The 12,413-nt window shown below is 40.9% G+C and overlaps 1 protein-coding gene and 8 non-coding genes across 9 annotated transcripts in view; all 9 read left to right on the forward strand.

The window, feature by feature from the left end:
• Nucleotides 1-12,413, forward strand: part of dnah10 (dynein axonemal heavy chain 10) — a 226,809-nt gene that overhangs the window by 191,296 nt on the left and 23,100 nt on the right. The window lies entirely within an intron of this gene.
• LOC128317366 (U6 spliceosomal RNA) lies at nucleotides 176-282 on the forward strand. Its single transcript, XR_008300879.1, has one exon. It is a non-coding gene; the product is annotated as a U6 spliceosomal RNA (small nuclear RNA).
• LOC128317429 (U6 spliceosomal RNA) lies at nucleotides 1,753-1,859 on the forward strand. Its single transcript, XR_008300942.1, has one exon. It is a non-coding gene; the product is annotated as a U6 spliceosomal RNA (small nuclear RNA).
• LOC128317356 (U6 spliceosomal RNA) lies at nucleotides 3,273-3,379 on the forward strand. Its single transcript, XR_008300869.1, has one exon. It is a non-coding gene; the product is annotated as a U6 spliceosomal RNA (small nuclear RNA).
• On the forward strand, nucleotides 4,793-4,899 carry LOC128317357 (U6 spliceosomal RNA). The gene has a single exon (XR_008300870.1). It is a non-coding gene; the product is annotated as a U6 spliceosomal RNA (small nuclear RNA).
• Nucleotides 6,312-6,418, forward strand: LOC128317430 (U6 spliceosomal RNA). Its single transcript, XR_008300943.1, has one exon. It is a non-coding gene; the product is annotated as a U6 spliceosomal RNA (small nuclear RNA).
• Nucleotides 7,884-7,990, forward strand: LOC128317405 (U6 spliceosomal RNA). Its single transcript, XR_008300918.1, has one exon. It is a non-coding gene; the product is annotated as a U6 spliceosomal RNA (small nuclear RNA).
• On the forward strand, nucleotides 9,404-9,510 carry LOC128317358 (U6 spliceosomal RNA). Its single transcript, XR_008300871.1, has one exon. It is a non-coding gene; the product is annotated as a U6 spliceosomal RNA (small nuclear RNA).
• Nucleotides 10,923-11,029, forward strand: LOC128317431 (U6 spliceosomal RNA). The gene has a single exon (XR_008300944.1). It is a non-coding gene; the product is annotated as a U6 spliceosomal RNA (small nuclear RNA).

Here is a 12,413-nt window from a genome sequence, read left to right on the forward strand (position 1 = left end):
TTTAATGGTTAATTTGGGGAATCATTATATCTGTAAACTCCATGTAGTGTGTGTGTCCAATCAGGACAGTTCTTCGAGTCTCCTGAAGGAACTTTGTGTGTTTTCGCTATAACCACGGACAGGAAACGTTGTTAGGAACCTAAGCACTTATAGGGGCCCTTCAGGTGTGTGGTTTGTGCTTGCTACGGCAGCACATATACTAAAATTGGAACGATACAGAGAAGATTAGCATGGCTCCTGCGCAAGGATGACACGCAAAATCGTGAAGCGTTACCATATTTTTCACTGTTTAATAACTCTAACCCTGAAAAACCAACCCTAACCCTAAAACATTAACTGGAACCCTAAAAGTCTGGGGGCCGAGCACCTTCTGACTCCACTCCGTAGTGACGGAGAAAGACCAGTAGCCATGGGGACCATCCGTACTTTTCCCCAAGCATATATATTAAATTTTATGGCACTAGACAAGCCATTGCTGAGATATTGCCTCATTTTCTGTTTTCAGTAGCCATTCCAAGTTGTAAATGAATGCTAAGCTTGTTTGCTAACATCAGGTCATGTTGCTAAACATATGTGCCAAATTTGGCATTATTACATAAAAGCGTTGGGAAGACATGCCCTCACTTCTTGTTTGGGGAATTATCCATCAAATTTGTTTGCAGGTTATTGACAAACCATCCTGCATTTCAAAGATCCAAGAAACATCCTTTGTTCAAGTTGGTCCCACGATGCTGTGAGCTAAATTTCATGATGATTGGAAAAAAAAAATTTTAAGTAAAATGAAAATGGCAAACTTCCTCTTTGGCAAATTCCAAATTCGTTCCATGCAGAACACTCAGGTACCGTCCAAGGAATCAAGCTAAAGAAGAATCAGGACTTGATGTTGAGCAGTTTAAAAGTTATGAGCAGTTCGAGTCATTTCTAGATTACAGCACCCCCTAGAGGTGAATTCAGACAAAATTTCTCCTACTACCTTAGGTCGTGGACCGTCACTCACGTATTATTGTTGTTCTAAATTTATCACGCTGTGGTTGAGATATGCCCTCACTTAATTTTTGTCAACTTTGGCATTCCACGATGTTGCAGATTTATTATTGCAACTGTATGTCCCCATTTGGCCTGTTGGTGGTGCTAGAGCGGAGTACACCAAAATTGCTGTGTAAAGTAGCTGAGACTGTCCTCTATCACTGAGCCAAATTTCTTAAAAAGTGCAGGAAGCGTTGTGTGGACTGCCATAGATTCCTGTTTTTGTTTTTTTAGCGTAGTGATTTTTTTTTACATTGTGATAAGCTTTATGCAATTTTAAAGTCTTCATCAAAAACACAACTTTACCATGTAGGGTGCTCTACAGCAGAAGTTGTCAAATTTGGTTTTTACCTCCGTTGGTGGCTTCGATTTTTCTTAAAATTGTGGCTCAATGGGGAAGGGATGGGGGTTGATGATGAGAACAAAGGACTGATTACATCACCACACAGAGAACCAACCAGAACACCAGCGAGTGCCCGAATCTCCATACTCCCAGCATGCACCTCTGCGGTGTGAGACACAAAATGATAAATGTTTAGAATTTTGAAGCGTTTAATGGTTAATTTGGGGAATCATTATATCTGTAAACTCCATGTAGTGTGTGTGTCCAATCAGGACAGTTCTTCGAGTCTCCTGAAGGAACTTTGTGTGTTTTCGCTCTAACCACGGACAGGAAACGTTGTTAGGAACCTCAGCACTTATAGGGGCCCTTCAGGTGTGTGGTTTGTGCTTGCTACGGCAGCACATATACTAAAATTGGAACGATACAGAGAAGATTAGCATGGCCCCTGCGCAAGGATGACACGCAAAATCGTGAAGCGTTACCATATTTTTCACTGTTTAATAACTCTAACCCTGAAAAACCAACCCTAACCCTAAAACATTAACTGGAACCCTCGAAGTCTGGGGGCCGAGCACCTTCTGACTCCACTCCGTAGTGATGGAGAAAGACCAGTAGCCATGGGGACCATCCGTACTTTTCCCCAAGCATATATATTAAATTTTATGGCACTAGACAAGCCATTGCTGAGATATTGCCTCATTTTCTGTTTTCAGTAGCCATTCCAAGTTGTAAATGAATGCTAAGCTTGTTTGCTAACATCAGGTCATGTTGCTAAACATATGTGCCAAATTTGGCATTATTACATAAAAGCGTTGGGAAGACATGCCCTCACTTCTTGTTTGGGGAATTATCCATCAAATTTGTTTGCAGGTTATTGACAAACCATCCTGCATTTCAAAGATCCAAGAAACATCCTTTGTTCAAGTTGGTCCCACGATGCTGTGAGCTAAATTTCATGATGATTGGAAAAAAAAAATTTTAAGTAAAATGAAAATGGCAAACTTCCTCTTTGGCAAATTCCAAATTCGTTCCATGCAGAACACTCAGGTACCGTCCAAGGAATCAAGCTAAAGAAGAATCAGGACTTGATGTTGAGCAGTTTAAAAGTTATGAGCAGTTCGAGTCATTTCTAGATTATAGCACCCCCTAGAGGTGAATCCAGACAAAATTTCTCCTACTACCTTAGGTCGTGGACCGTCGCTCACGTATTATCGTTGTTCTGAATTTATCACGCTGTGGTTGAGATATGCCCTCACTTAATTTTTGTCAACTTTGGCATTCCACGATGTTGCAGATTTATTATTGCAACTGTATGTCTCCATTTGTCCTGTTGGTGGTGCTAGAGCGGAGTACACCAAAATTGCTGTGTAAAGTAGCTGAGACTGTCCTCTATCACTGAGCCAAATTTCTTAAAAAGTGCAAGAAGCGTTCTGTGGACTGCCATAGATTCCTGTTTTTGTTTTTTTTAACGTAGTGATTTTTTTTTACATTGTGCTCTACAGCAGAAGTTGTCAAATTTGGTTTTTATTTCCGTTGGTGGCTCCGATTTTTCTTAAAATTGTGGCTCAATGGGGAAGGGATGGGGGTTGATGATGAGAACAAAGGACTGATTACATCACCACACAGAGAACCAACCAGAACACCAGCGAGTGCCCGAATCTCCATACTCCCAGCATGCACCTCTGCGGTCTGAGGCACAAAATGATAAATGTTTAGAATTTTGAAGTGTTTAATGGTTAATTTGGGGAATCATTATATCTGTAAACTCCATGTAGTGTGTGTGTCCAATCAGGACAGTTCTTCGAGTCTCCTGAAGGAACTTTGTGTGTTTTCGCTCTAACCACGGAAAGGAAACGTTGTTAGGAACCTCAGCACTTATAGGGGCCCTTCAGGTGTGTGGTTTGTGCTTGCTATGGCAGCACATATACTAAAATTGGAACGATACAGAGAAGATTAGCATGGCCCCTGCGCAAGGATGACACGCAAAATCGTGAAGCGTTACCATATTTTTCACTGTTTAATAACTCTAACCCTGAAAAACCAACCCTAACCCTAAAACATTAACTGGAACCCTAAAAGTCTGGGGGCCGAGCACCTTCTGACTCCACTCCGTAGTGACGGAGAAAGACCAGTAGCCATGGGGACCATCAGTTCTTTTCCCCAAGCATATATATTAAATTTTATGGCACTAGACAAGCCATTGCTGAGATATTGCCTCATTTTCTGTTTTCAGTAGCCATTCCAAGTTGTAAATGAATGCTAAGCTTGTTTGCTAACATCAGGTCATGTTGCTAAACATATGTGCCAAATTTGGCATTATTACATAAAAGCGTTGGGAAGACATGCCCTCACTTCTTGTTTGGGGAATTATCCATCAAATTTGTTTGCAGGTTATTTACAAACCATCCTGCATTTCAAAGATCCAAGAAACATCCTTTGTTCAAGTCGGTCCCACGATGCTGTTAGCTAAATTTCATGATGATTGAAAAAAAAAGTTTTTAAGTAAAATGAAAATGGCAAACTTCCTCTTTGGCAAATTCCAAATTCGTTCCATGCAGAACACTAAGGTACCGTCCAAGGAATCAAGCTAAAGAAGAATCAGGACTTGATGTTGAGCAGTTTAAAAGTTATGAGCAGTTCGAGTCATTTCTAGATTATAGCACCCCCTAGAGGTGAATCCAGACAAAATTTCTCCTACTACCTTAGGTCGTGGACCGTCGCTCACTTATTATCGTTGTTCTGAATTTATCACGCTGTGGTTGAGATATGCCCTCACTTAATTTTTGTCAACTTTGGCATTCCACGATGTTGCAGATTTATTATTGCAACTGTATGTCTCCATTTGTCCTGTTGGTGGTGCTAGAGCGGAGTACACCAAAATTGCTGTGTAAAGTAGCTGAGACTGTCCTCTATCACTGAGCCAAATTTCTTAAAAAGTGCAAGAAGCGTTCTGTGGACTGCCATAGATTCCTGTTTTTGTTTTTTTTAACATAGTGATTTTTTTTTACATTGTGCTCTACAGCAGAAGTTGTCAAATTTGGTTTTTATTTCTGTTGGTGGCTCCGATTTTTCTTAAAATTGTGGCTCAATGGGGAAGGGATGGGGGTTGATGATGAGAACAAAGGACTGATTACATCACCACACAGAGAACCAACCAGAACACCAGCGAGTGCCCGGATCTCCATACTCCCAGCATGCACCTCTGCGGTCTGAGACACAAAATGATAAATGTTTAGAATTTTGAAGCGTTTAATGGTTAATTTGGGGAATCATTATATCTGTAAACTCCATGTAGTGTGTGTGTCTAATCAGGACAGTTCTTCGAGTCTCCTGAAGGAACTTTGTGTGTTTTCGCTCTAACCACGGACAGGAAACGCTGTGAGGAACCTCAGCACTTATAGGGGCCCTTCAGGTGTGTGGTTTGTGCTTGCTATGGCAGCACATATACTAAAATTGGAACGATACAGAGAAGATTAGCATGGCCCCTGCGCAAGGATGACACGCAAAATCGTGAAGCGTTACCATATTTTTCACTGTTTAATAACTCTAACCCTGAAAAACCAACCCTAACCCTAAAACATTAACTGGAACCCTAAAAGTCTGGGCGCCGAGCACCTTCTGACTCCACTCCGTAGTGACGGAGAAAGACCAGTAGCCATGGGGACCATCAGTTCTTTTCCCCAAGCATATATATTAAATTTTATGGCACTAGACAAGCCATTGCTGAGATATTGCCTCATTTTCTGTTTTCAGTAGCCATTCCAAGTTGTAAATGAATGCTAAGCTTGTTTGCTAACATCAGGTCATGTTGCTAAACATATGTGCCAAATTTGGCATTATTACATAAAAGCGTTGGGAAGACATGCCCTCACTTCTTGTTTGGGGAATTATCCATCAAATTTGTTTGCAGGTTATTTACAAACCATCCTGCATTTCAAAGATCCAAGAAACATCCTTTGTTCAAGTCGGTCCCACGATGCTGTTAGCTAAATTTCATGATGATTGAAAAAAAAAGTTTTTAAGTAAAATGAAAATGGCAAACTTCCTCTTTGGCAAATTCCAAATTCGTTCCATGCAGAACACTAAGGTACCGTCCAAGGAATCAAGCTAAAGAAGAATCAGGACTTGATGTTGAGCAGTTTAAAAGTTATGAGCAGTTCGAGTCATTTCTAGATTATAGCACCCCCTAGAGGTGAATCCAGACAAAATTTCTCCTACTACCTTAGGTCGTGGACCGTCGCTCACTTATTATCGTTGTTCTGAATTTATCACGCTGTGGTTGAGATATGCCCTCACTTAATTTTTGTCAACTTTGGCATTCCACGATGTTGCAGATTTATTATTGCAACTGTATGTCTCCATTTGTCCTGTTGGTGGTGCTAGAGCGGAGTACACCAAAATTGCTGTGTAAAGTAGCTGAGACTGTCCTCTATCACTGAGCCAAATTTCTTAAAAAGTGCAAGAAGCGTTCTGTGGACTGCCATAGATTCCTGTTTTTGTTTTTTTTAACATAGTGATTTTTTTTACATTGTGCTCTACAGCAGAAGTTGTCAAATTTGGTTTTTATTTCTGTTGGTGGCTCCGATTTTTCTTAAAATTGTGGCTCAATGGGGAAGGGATGGGGGTTGATGATGAGAACAAAGGACTGATTACATCACCACACAGAGAACCAACCAGAACACCAGCGAGTGCCCGGATCTCCATACTCCCAGCATGCACCTCTGCGGTCTGAGACACAAAATGATAAATGTTTAGAATTTTGAAGCGTTTAATGGTTAATTTGGGGAATCATTATATCTGTAAACTCCATGTAGTGTGTGTGTCTAATCAGGACAGTTCTTCGAGTCTCCTGAAGGAACTTTGTGTGTTTTCGCTCTAACCACGGACAGGAAACGCTGTGAGGAACCTCAGCACTTATAGGGGCCCTTCAGGTGTGTGGTTTGTGCTTGCTACGGCAGCACATATACTAAAATTGGAACGATACAGAGAAGATTAGCATGGCCCCTGCGCAAGGATGACACGCAAAATCGTGAAGCGTTACCATATTTTTCACTGTTTAATAACTCTAACCCTGAAAAACCAACCCTAACCCTAAAACATTAACTGGAACCCTAAAAGTCTGGGCGCCGAGCACCTTCTGACTCCACTCCGTAGTGACGGAGAAAGACCAGTAGCCATGGGGACCATCAGTTCTTTTCCCCAAGCATATATATTAAATTTTATGGCACTACGACAAGCCATTGCTGAGATATTGCCTCATTTTCTGTTTTCAGTAGCCATTCCAAGTTGTAAATGAATGCTAAGCTTGTTTGCTAACATCAGGTCATGTTGCTAAACATATGTGCCAAATTTGGTGTTATTACATAAAAGTGTTGGGAAGACATGCCCTCACTTCTTGTTTGGGGAATTATCCATCAAATTTGTTTGCAGGTTATTTAGAAATCATCCTGCATTTCAAAGATCCAAGAAACATCTTTTGTTCAAGTCGGTCCCACGATGCTGTGAGCTAAATTTCATGATGATTGAAAAAAAAGTTTTTAAGTAAAATGAAAAAGGCAAACTTCCTCTTTGGCAAATTCCAAATTCGTTCCATGCAGAACACTCAGGTACCGTCCAAGGAATCAAGCTAAAGAAGAATCAGGACTTGATGTTGAGCAGTTTAAAAGTTATGAGCAGTTTGAGTCATTTCTAGATTATAGCACCCCCTAGAGGGGAATTCAGACAAAATTTCTCCTACTACCTTAGGTCGTGGCCCGTCACTCACGTATTATCGTTGTTCTAAATTTATCACGCTGTGGTTGAGATATGCCCTCACTTCCTTTTTGTCAACTTTGGCATTCCACGATGTTGCAGATTTATTATTGCAACTGTATGTCCCCATTTGGCCTGTTGGTGGTGCTAGAGCGGAGTACACCAAAATTGCTGGGTAAAGTAGCTGAGACTGTCCTCTATCACTGAGCCAAATTTCTTAAAAAGTGCAAAAAGCGTTGTGTGGACTGCCATAGATTCCTGTTTTTTTAACTTAGTGATATTTTTTTTACATTGTGATAAGCTTTATGCAATTTTAAAGTCTTCATCAAAAACACAACTTTACCATGTAGGGTGCTCTACAGCAGAAGTTGTCAAATTTGGTTTTTATTTCCGTTGGTGGCTCCGATTTTTCTTAAAATTGTGGCTCAATGGGGAAGGGATGGGGGTTGATGATGAGAACAAAGGACTGATTACATCACCACACAGAGAACCAACCAGAACACCAGCGAGTGCCCGAATCTCCATACTCCCAGCATGCACCTCTGCGGTCTGAGACACAAAATGATAAATGTTTAGAATTTTGAAGCGTTTAATGGTTAATTTGGGGAATCATTATATCTGTAAACTCCATGTAGTGTGTGTGTCCAATCAGGACAGTTCTTCGAGTCTCCTGAAGGAACTTTGTGTGTTTTCGCAATAACCACGGAAAGGAAACGTTGTTAGGAACCTCAGCACTTATAGGGGCCCTTCAGGTGTGTGGTTTGTGCTTGCTACGGCAGCACATATGCTAAAATTGGAACGATACAGAGAAGATTAGCATGGCCCCTGCGCAAGGATGACACGCAAAATCGTGAAGCGTTACCATATTTTTCACTGTTTAATAACTCTAACCCTGAAAAACCAACCCTAACCCTAAAACATTAACTGGAACCCTAAAAGTCTGGGGGCCGAGCACCTTCTGACTCCACTCCGTAGTGACGGAGAAAGACCAGTAGCCATGGGGACCATCAGTTCTTTTCCCCAAGCATATATATTAAATTTTATGGCACTAGACAAGCCATTGCTGAGATATTGCCTCATTTTCTGTTTTCAGTAGCCATTCCAAGTTGTAAATGAATGCTAAGCTTGTTTGCTAACATCAGGTCATGTTGCTAAACATATGTGCCAAATTTGGCATTATTACATAAAAGCGTTGGGAAGACATGCCCTCACTTCTTGTTTGGGGAATTATCCATCAAATTTGTTTGCAGGTTATTTACAAACCATCCTGCATTTCAAAGATCCAAGAAACATCCTTTGTTCAAGTCGGTCCCACGATGCTGTTAGCTAAATTTCATGATGATTGAAAAAAAAAGTTTTTAAGTAAAATGAAAATGGCAAACTTCCTCTTTGGCAAATTCCAAATTCGTTCCATGCAGAACACTAAGGTACCGTCCAAGGAATCAAGCTAAAGAAGAATCAGGACTTGATGTTGAGCAGTTTAAAAGTTATGAGCAGTTCGAGTCATTTCTAGATTATAGCACCCCCTAGAGGTGAATCCAGACAAAATTTCTCCTACTACCTTAGGTCGTGGACCGTCGCTCACTTATTATCGTTGTTCTGAATTTATCACGCTGTGGTTGAGATATGCCCTCACTTAATTTTTGTCAACTTTGGCATTCCACGATGTTGCAGATTTATTATTGCAACTGTATGTCTCCATTTGTCCTGTTGGTGGTGCTAGAGCGGAGTACACCAAAATTGCTGTGTAAAGTAGCTGAGACTGTCCTCTATCACTGAGCCAAATTTCTTAAAAAGTGCAAGAAGCGTTCTGTGGACTGCCATAGATTCCTGTTTTTGTTTTTTTTAACATAGTGATTTTTTTTTACATTGTGCTCTACAGCAGAAGTTGTCAAATTTGGTTTTTATTTCTGTTGGTGGCTCCGATTTTTCTTAAAATTGTGGCTCAATGGGGAAGGGATGGGGGTTGATGATGAGAACAAAGGACTGATTACATCACCACACAGAGAACCAACCAGAACACCAGCGAGTGCCCGGATCTCCATACTCCCAGCATGCACCTCTGCGGTCTGAGACACAAAATGATAAATGTTTAGAATTTTGAAGCGTTTAATGGTTAATTTGGGGAATCATTATATCTGTAAACTCCATGTAGTGTGTGTGTCTAATCAGGACAGTTCTTCGAGTCTCCTGAAGGAACTTTGTGTGTTTTCGCTCTAACCACGGACAGGAAACGCTGTGAGGAACCTCAGCACTTATAGGGGCCCTTCAGGTGTGTGGTTTGTGCTTGCTATGGCAGCACATATACTAAAATTGGAACGATACAGAGAAGATTAGCATGGCCCCTGCGCAAGGATGACACGCAAAATCGTGAAGCGTTACCATATTTTTCACTGTTTAATAACTCTAACCCTGAAAAACCAACCCTAACCCTAAAACATTAACTGGAACCCTAAAAGTCTGGGCGCCGAGCACCTTCTGACTCCACTCCGTAGTGACGGAGAAAGACCAGTAGCCATGGGGACCATCAGTTCTTTTCCCCAAGCATATATATTAAATTTTATGGCACTAGACAAGCCATTGCTGAGATATTGCCTCATTTTCTGTTTTCAGTAGCCATTCCAAGTTGTAAATGAATGCTAAGCTTGTTTGCTAACATCAGGTCATGTTGCTAAACATATGTGCCAAATTTGGCATTATTACATAAAAGCGTTGGGAAGACATGCCCTCACTTCTTGTTTGGGGAATTATCCATCAAATTTGTTTGCAGGTTATTTACAAACCATCCTGCATTTCAAAGATCCAAGAAACATCCTTTGTTCAAGTCGGTCCCACGATGCTGTTAGCTAAATTTCATGATGATTGAAAAAAAAAGTTTTTAAGTAAAATGAAAATGGCAAACTTCCTCTTTGGCAAATTCCAAATTCGTTCCATGCAGAACACTAAGGTACCGTCCAAGGAATCAAGCTAAAGAAGAATCAGGACTTGATGTTGAGCAGTTTAAAAGTTATGAGCAGTTCGAGTCATTTCTAGATTATAGCACCCCCTAGAGGTGAATCCAGACAAAATTTCTCCTACTACCTTAGGTCGTGGACCGTCGCTCACTTATTATCGTTGTTCTGAATTTATCACGCTGTGGTTGAGATATGCCCTCACTTAATTTTTGTCAACTTTGGCATTCCACGATGTTGCAGATTTATTATTGCAACTGTATGTCTCCATTTGTCCTGTTGGTGGTGCTAGAGCGGAGTACACCAAAATTGCTGTGTAAAGTAGCTGAGACTGTCCTCTATCACTGAGCCAAATTTCTTAAAAAGTGCAAGAAGCGTTCTGTGGACTGCCATAGATTCCTGTTTTTGTTTTTTTTAACATAGTGATTTTTTTTACATTGTGCTCTACAGCAGAAGTTGTCAAATTTGGTTTTTATTTCTGTTGGTGGCTCCGATTTTTCTTAAAATTGTGGCTCAATGGGGAAGGGATGGGGGTTGATGATGAGAACAAAGGACTGATTACATCACCACACAGAGAACCAACCAGAACACCAGCGAGTGCCCGGATCTCCATACTCCCAGCATGCACCTCTGCGGTCTGAGACACAAAATGATAAATGTTTAGAATTTTGAAGCGTTTAATGGTTAATTTGGGGAATCATTATATCTGTAAACTCCATGTAGTGTGTGTGTCTAATCAGGACAGTTCTTCGAGTCTCCTGAAGGAACTTTGTGTGTTTTCGCTCTAACCACGGACAGGAAACGCTGTGAGGAACCTCAGCACTTATAGGGGCCCTTCAGGTGTGTGGTTTGTGCTTGCTACGGCAGCACATATACTAAAATTGGAACGATACAGAGAAGATTAGCATGGCCCCTGCGCAAGGATGACACGCAAAATCGTGAAGCGTTACCATATTTTTCACTGTTTAATAACTCTAACCCTGAAAAACCAACCCTAACCCTAAAACATTAACTGGAACCCTAAAAGTCTGGGCGCCGAGCACCTTCTGACTCCACTCCGTAGTGACGGAGAAAGACCAGTAGCCATGGGGACCATCAGTTCTTTTCCCCAAGCATATATATTAAATTTTATGGCACTACGACAAGCCATTGCTGAGATATTGCCTCATTTTCTGTTTTCAGTAGCCATTCCAAGTTGTAAATGAATGCTAAGCTTGTTTGCTAACATCAGGTCATGTTGCTAAACATATGTGCCAAATTTGGTGTTATTACATAAAAGTGTTGGGAAGACATGCCCTCACTTCTTGTTTGGGGAATTATCCATCAAATTTGTTTGCAGGTTATTTAGAAATCATCCTGCATTTCAAAGATCCAAGAAACATCTTTTGTTCAAGTCGGTCCCACGATGCTGTGAGCTAAATTTCATGATGATTGAAAAAAAAGTTTTTAAGTAAAATGAAAAAGGCAAACTTCCTCTTTGGCAAATTCCAAATTCGTTCCATGCAGAACACTCAGGTACCGTCCAAGGAATCAAGCTAAAGAAGAATCAGGACTTGATGTTGAGCAGTTTAAAAGTTATGAGCAGTTTGAGTCATTTCTAGATTATAGCACCCCCTAGAGGGGAATTCAGACAAAATTTCTCCTACTACCTTAGGTCGTGGCCCGTCACTCACGTATTATCGTTGTTCTAAATTTATCACGCTGTGGTTGAGATATGCCCTCACTTCCTTTTTGTCAACTTTGGCATTCCACGATGTTGCAGATTTATTATTGCAACTGTATGTCCCCATTTGGCCTGTTGGTGGTGCTAGAGCGGAGTACACCAAAATTGCTGGGTAAAGTAGCTGAGACTGTCCTCTATCACTGAGCCAAATTTCTTAAAAAGTGCAAAAAGCGTTGTGTGGACTGCCATAGATTCCTGTTTTTTTAACTTAGTGATATTTTTTTTACATTGTGATAAGCTTTATGCAATTTTAAAGTCTTCATCAAAAACACAACTTTACCATGTAGGGTGCTCTACAGCAGAAGTTGTCAAATTTGGTTTTTATTTCCGTTGGTGGCTCCGATTTTTCTTAAAATTGTGGCTCAATGGGGAAGGGATGGGGGTTGATGATGAGAACAAAGGACTGATTACATCACCACACAGAGAACCAACCAGAACACCAGCGAGTGCCCGAATCTCCATACTCCCAGCATGCACCTCTGCGGTCTGAGACACAAAATGATAAATGTTTAGAATTTTGAAGCGTTTAATGGTTAATTTGGGGAATCATTATATCTGTAAACTCCATGTAGTGTGTGTGTCCAATCAGGACAGTTCTTCGAGTCTCCTGAAGGAACTT

Source organism: Pangasianodon hypophthalmus, chromosome 24, assembly GCF_027358585.1.
Source record: "Pangasianodon hypophthalmus isolate fPanHyp1 chromosome 24, fPanHyp1.pri, whole genome shotgun sequence".
In the NCBI taxonomy this organism is placed as follows: domain Eukaryota; kingdom Metazoa; phylum Chordata; class Actinopteri; order Siluriformes; family Pangasiidae; genus Pangasianodon; species Pangasianodon hypophthalmus.